The 6,891-nt window shown below is 35.6% G+C and overlaps 1 long non-coding RNA gene across 1 annotated transcript in view; it reads left to right on the plus strand.

Moving 5' to 3' along the window:
• The window catches only part of LOC141374709 (uncharacterized), a 67,731-nt gene extending 61,802 nt beyond the window's left edge, over positions 1-5,929 (plus strand). The window contains exon 3 of the long non-coding RNA XR_012381802.1: positions 5,807-5,929. This is a non-coding gene — a long non-coding RNA (uncharacterized lncRNA). The remainder of the gene's footprint in view (positions 1-5,806) is intronic.
• Positions 5,930-6,891: the final 962 nt, after the last annotated feature.

A 6,891-nucleotide genomic window follows, 5' to 3' on the forward strand; every position in this document is an offset into this window, starting at 1 on the left:
AAAAAAAAACATTTTTGTGGCACTGGGAATTTTTTCCCCTATTCATTGGCTTGCTATATCATCCTCTTTATTATTCTTATTCTTATTCTTATTATTACTATTATTATTATTAGTTTATGCCATTCCAGAATATTGGCTTCAGGTTTTTCCCCTTTATCTCTTTTTCTCAAGGTTTGAGATAGGCACCAGGACCTTATTTCCTAAGCCTTCTAGTGTTCTTCACTGGCTTTAGGGTCCAGGAGGGAGCATTGGCAGGATCACCTGCATTAATTGTCTCCTATTCTCTCTGCGATCCACTTGGACTTAATTGTTCTGCATTTTGGTACTGAATGTTTGAGAGAAACTAGAGTTTGGGGCTATATAAAATTCATGGTTACATCTGTACACATAAAAAGATATCAATTCTTTGATAATCAGCAAGGCTTGATTGCTGGGTATCTATGGGTTCCCCTCTTCTTTTATTTTTTGCGTGGGGATGTTTAGACCTCTAATGGACCTTAAATAAATCTTCATCATGGGCATAGTTGTCTCCAACCAAGTGTATTGGAGGGTAAAATCCTTCAATAAAAAATGAAGAGATCCTTTGTTATGTGGGCAATTAAAAAAGAAACCCACTTAGCTCAAGATATAGAAAAACATACTGATTCAGAAAGGAATATATATATATTTCTTTTTTTTTTTTTTTTTTTTTAAGAGAGGGACAGAGATGGGCAGAGGGAGAGGAAGAGAGAATCTTAAGCAGGCTTCACGCCCAGCATGGAGTGTGACGTGGGGCTGGATCTCACCCCTTCTGTTGGGTATCAGGAGCTGGAGGCAGAAGGAATTCCCGAGTAGGCAATAGTGACAAGACAGGGTGACAGAAATCCAACTAAAAAAATCATGACCCACAAAAAGAAGAGGAGGCAATGGGAAGTGTGAGGAAGGAGATTCTATGCATGTTTTTTAGGTAATTGCATATTATTAAGAAGTGTCTTTCTCAGAAAAAGAGCAAAAGCTGTGTGTCTTGGCTCAGTCCAGGCAATTTAGAATTGAGGTGCAGGAATACAGGAGTAAAGGGGAACATGAAGAGAATCTCAGACATATTGGAAGCTGAAGTTATGAGTGTCAGTGCTCAGGGTGGGAGACTTGGGGCCTGTAGTAACCATCATTACAAAAACAGAAATATTTTCAAAGTACATAGTCTTTCTAATGGCAACCTCTAATCACGTTTTAATTTGGGGAGCCCTAAGTGATTGAAAAAGATTCTTTAAAGACCCAGAAAAACCTGAAACCATGATGCCTTTCTCTTTTCCTTACATTTTTGCCAGTTAAACTAAGTGTGCGATCTGTCAATGAAACAGTCTGCTATTGCTTTAGAGAATTGCATATGACCTGTAAAATACCGTACAGTAGTGTTCATTTGGTTCTTGAATTTGATTCTGTTTTTATCTTTACTGATACACTAAGTGATTATGAATCTGGTGTTATTTGTGCTTTAATATCAACCTTCCATCTACTCTAGGAATTCAGAAATTGGGCTTTTAGGAGATGACAGGTAAGAGTTGCTTACAAGAGTTTTTTCAAGAAGAAGCTTAAACTCTAATCAGATTCTGGAATGAAAGTCTTTTGGCTTTGACTAAACTGTGAAAGAAGAAAGGAGAGGACTTTCACTTATCTGAATTAATCTATGGGAACAAAGGGTTTAGAGTATTGTTTTATTCACAAAGGAAAAATGATTTAGAGCCCCAGTTGTCAAAGAAAGAACTAAAAAGAGAAATTGAAACATCTTGGCAAGCTTTCTCTTTCTTCCCCTTGGATCCTTTTCATAGGAAGAGTTAGGATATTTTAATAATAGGTCTCTTTTGGGGTTTTTGCTCATTTTTTCTTTGTTGACATATTGCAGTATTAAATAAAATATCCTCATCAAATCCAACAACCTACTGCTCAGTGCCTAACACAAGAACAAGCAAATAGGCAAACAGACAAATGTTTACAGGTCAAAAAACTTTAGCAAATAGGAAACATGATATCTTAACTCTTCATTACATGGGCTAAATGGTGATTTGAAAATCACATTGTTGGTTTGTGTCTTCTCCTTGAAGAACATTAAGGTATTAATAAAACTCCTGCATTAGCAGCATAGTCTGCTCAACATACTCATACTTGGTCTCTGTAGCAAGAGAGCAGAGCTAACTCAAAATTCCCCTCTGGCTAAATATGCTCTCTTTATAGTCTTGTGCTCTGTCTCACTAAAAATTATTAAGCACATAATTAGCTAAATGATTTTAACAAGATAAAAATGATGCTCTTAAATTGAGATTTAAATTAAAAGTTTAAATTAAATTAAATCACTAGTTGTCCTACCTGGTGCTGGAGAGACACTTTTACAAATGGAAATTTCCTTTATAATGTAAATTTCCTATACAAGAAGGGCAATTTATGCTCTGTTTTTAGAGCTTTTCCTTCATCTGCTCTTCCTCAATTGCCTTCAGCTCAAAATAATCCTTACACCAAAGAGGCATATTTTGGGATGGCATATTTTGGTCCCTTTCAATATATTTAAGTATATTTTATTTATATATAAATATACATATACATGTAAATATTATGATCTAGAATACGCATCTATGCTAACTCTACAATCAACAAAATTCTTTCTGAAACATAAAGAAAATAAATCATTAAATAGTTCTTATCCTCTTCAAACTTCCTTTTTTTTTTTGGTGGAGATTCTAAGAATTCTTAGGATAGGTTTTATCAAAGCAAAAATTGCATTGGACCAAGTTGAACAGGCAAAGACATTATGCAAATCTATTGTAGGTGGGGAATGGCAGCAGAAGCAAAGGGCAGGAGGAGTTTTAAGCACAGAGACAAACTAGGGGGGAAGTACTTGAGGCTGTTAGTGGGGGAGGTTGATCAATGGGTTGTGCTGAGCACATTCAGTTATTTCCTGAGTTTGCAAATGTTTTTTTTCTCCGTGATTAGGCCATCTGTGTTTATAATTGGTACGTGCCAAAGAAGTTAGTCTCTTACCCTCCTAGAGACTGCGAGATAGGGGCTTTTCTTGATGATTACATTTCAAAAAGTTTGGTTCCCAGGTCTTTGAGAAAGGTATTCTTGGGCTATAAAACTGACAAGAGGCCTTTAGAAAGATTTACATCTCAAAGGGGCAGAGAAATAATTTACAACTGCAAATTTTTCTGAAGAAAATGCTCTAAGAAAAGAGAGGCCAGAGCCTAGAGGCAGGAAGAAGACTGATGCTTAGGCTGAGGGGATTGAGACTCTTTTGGTCCGTTTATTTGATCAGAATCCTTTGCTTATAAATCTGAAGTTCCTAATTTCACAGACAATACTTTGGTATTGAAGAAGCATTATGTGTGTATTTTGATCTTCAGTAACTTTTCTTCCTGTGCTAGACTAGATCATGTAAAATGTAACCAAGTGGTAATTACTGATAATACTGATAATGGTGGATAACTTTATGTGAGCTTTTTTACTAATGAAAAATTTTTAGACTACTTCTACAATGAAGTTTTGATATATTAATCGATGAGGGTTTTTCCTTTGCCTTACTGCTCTTTTGAAAAATTTTGCTTCAATTTTCATGAATTAAATATTTTTATTAGCATGTAGTTTAATTCCTTTTTAGTTGTCATTGAGATAAATAGGTTGCTTTGATGTGAGGACTATTGAATTTCCTTTTATTAACCTACACAAATGGATTTAGCTAAGACCAAAAGCTCTGAATTCTCTGAGCTTTTCAAACTCTGCTTCCCAATACCCAGTTTATAGCACATTAGTTCTATAAATTTTGTTCTTGCTGGGACAAGTACATCACATTTAATCCACTTTTAATAGACAAGAGACATTTCAGTGATTTAGTCTGATTGTTTTGCTCATTTTTCTTGTTTTAACATAGTTTTTTTCTCCCTCCAAGTTTATAACAAAAATGAATTTTTAAAAATATTAGTATATATGAATCTTGTTGGGAAAATATAATTAAAATCTCCTGCCAACCCAGTGAATCTTTTCTACAAAATGTAGATAGAAAAGAATGAAACAATTTTATTATTGTATAGTCGTTAAGCCCAACTATGGTGTGCATCACAGGCAGTATGCTAAAGAGATTGCAAAGACAATAAGAAATACTACTTTTTATATAGCCAGGCAGATACAATCCATTTACACACATGTTAACTGTCTTTATCCATGGAAGAATAAAACTGCATTTATATTCTTGACAACCAAGAAGTTATGGAACCAGGCACCTAGGCTAAACTCTACAGAGTATACGTAGGGCTTCATCCTCCCAAATGTTTACATTTTAAAGGGACAGCTCAGGCCCCCAAAAAAGACCTTCATGGGGTGCAAAACTGTCAAGAAATTTAAATTTTTTTTGAGGCTCATTTAACTTTTAAAAAGATTTACATATATCTATATCTCACAGAGAAAGAGAAAACATTTATAATTTTAGGCCTTTTAAAAGGAATGCTAAAGGTAAGGGAGGCCTGGGGAGGTGTAACCGAACCAACGTGAGTCTGTTCCTTGGTGAGAGAAACTGCACCAGGTGAGTTGCATAAAGAAAACTTTATTTGCAGCAAATAATATCACAGGGTATGGCTTCCAAAGCCCTAACTGCCTGAGAGAGGGTGAATGGGCACCTTTTGTTTAGGGTTAGGATGGATATTTAGATAGGGAGGCCTTGTCATTATATGTAGAGGCAGGCATAAAGTTGCCCATGCACCTTAAGGAGACAAGCCTGTGCGTACGTTGTGTGTTATGTAAATGAGGCTGAGGCTCCTCCCTGGGTGGAGATTTTGGTATTATAATGAGGTAAAGGTAATGGTACCTCATTCCAGAGGTCACTCCATCTGTGCAGTTGGCCGGCAGGGGTTAAGTTCAAAGGGTGGGGAAGTCTCATCAGGAAAGTCACCATCGCCAAAGGTGCGGTTTCAGGTTTCATTTGCCTGAAGTTAAGAGGTAAGCCAGAAAGAAGAACTTAAGGAAAAATCCAAGACTGAGGTTAGTGAGTACAAGCAGGTGGGCAGTAAAGGTCAGGTCTTGGGGTCTAGCTAGAGACAGGACAGAAATTCTGTTTTCCCCTTCACACCAGGGAAACTTTTAAATTTAAATATTTTAGATTTGTGTTCACCCTTATAATCTATGCGACATTCTTTTAAACTATTTTCTCCAACTTTAACCTTGTAGGACTAAAGGTAATATATTTAGCCATATTTTAACAGATGCAGCAGGTAAAACTCCCAAATAAGTGTTTTCTTGACTAAAAGTATCCTTTGTGAATTATTGAGACCACCTTTACATTTTATCAGAAATTATTTTTAAAACCTTGCAAAATCTGTTTCTTTAAAATGCAATAGAAGGAATTAGATGCACGTCTGAATTTTTGTAGTGATTTCAAATGAATGAGATTGAATAAGTAATTGCTTGTCAGAACTTTTATTTGCCATAGGACTCTGTTCTAGCTCTACTCAAATTACACAGCAAGATTCTTAAAGCTTCACATTTATTTATGAAATGGGAAAATTTGAATGGACATATTACATTCAAACAGAATCATGTTTAGAGTCCATTTAAGGACTTTCATTCATTCACAGATTATTTATTGAAGATCTACTGTATTCAGGGATCAGAGAAAGATTTAGTGAACAAAGGGACTCGATGGTTCCAGGTGGTAATGTTTACCATGATCTTAGAATGTTCAGGGAATCAGGATGAAAATATTTGCATTTATATAATGTATTGGAAAGAAATATGTGTTCCTTAAGAAAAAAGGTTAATAGATATTCATGCATTTCCATATTTTAAGGTTTCTCTGTTTGCACCTTTTCCACATATATCCCCCTGAGGTGATCATTTGCAGTGTTGCTGAGGCATCGATTTGAATTTAAGGTGCTGCAAAACAGGAGAGCTGCAACCAAATAAATTATCTGGTAAGTGAAGTTAGCTGGCTGCCACAAAGCACATCACAATTTGACTCTGTAATTCTCTACTTATTGTTAAGTATGTATGTAATAATTCTTGTGAAGTTATTTAGTTTTTGAATTTTGGAGTAAATTTATATCCATTGTTTCCACATTTAAGAGAGTTTTAGGACATATTTTATAAGCTGAGATTTTCTTGTGCTTTTGGTGATTCATGGCATCCTTTTTGTTTTTCACTTAGCATTTTTATTTTTATTTTTTTAAAAGATTTTATTTATTTATTTGAGAGAGAGAGAATGAGAGATAGAGAGCACGAGAGGGAAGAGGGTCAGAGGAAGAAGCAGACTCCCCGCTGAGCAGGGAGCCCGATGTGGGACTCGATCCCGGGACTCCAGGATCATGACCTGGGCCAAAAGCAGTCGCTTAACCAACTGAGCCACCCAGGTGCCCTCACTTAGCATTTTTATAAAGCCTTTTTTGAAAGTTTAAATGCTAGGATTGGAGGGATAAGAATGTCCATCGAAGGTTTGTTTGGTTTTTTTTTTGAGGTTGTTGATGGGTCAAAGCTGTAAAAACTTTTAAGGAGTGAGCAGAGTGGGGAGTAACCATGGGATTGGTGGTACCGATTAGGATAAAGGAATCCCATGAAGATCTTCCAGGACAGGAATCATTACTTAAAGGAAGATTATTATTTAGGAATAAAAGACTTAGAACTTGTGTTTTTTCTTTTGTTTCTTTTTGCTTTTAATACAGGAGAGCATGTTCCATATGGATAGAACATGCAAGCTATTAATTATTCTGAGAAAAAAGGCCATATAATTTTGTTTAAAATGTTTTTATTCTGTTCAATGAGTTCTTAAAGTTTACACAAGGAAGAGGAAGGTTGAGTTGGTTTTTTTAAAAAAAATATTGGTTGTCACTCTTTGGCTTTGGACTCTTCAATCATTTTTCACTGCTGTTAAAGTGCAGT

Source organism: Callorhinus ursinus, unplaced genomic scaffold (genome assembly GCF_003265705.2).
Source record: "Callorhinus ursinus isolate GAN/ISIS: 27379988/994484 unplaced genomic scaffold, GSC_fseal_2.0 scaffold2, whole genome shotgun sequence".
Taxonomy (NCBI): domain Eukaryota; kingdom Metazoa; phylum Chordata; class Mammalia; order Carnivora; family Otariidae; genus Callorhinus; species Callorhinus ursinus.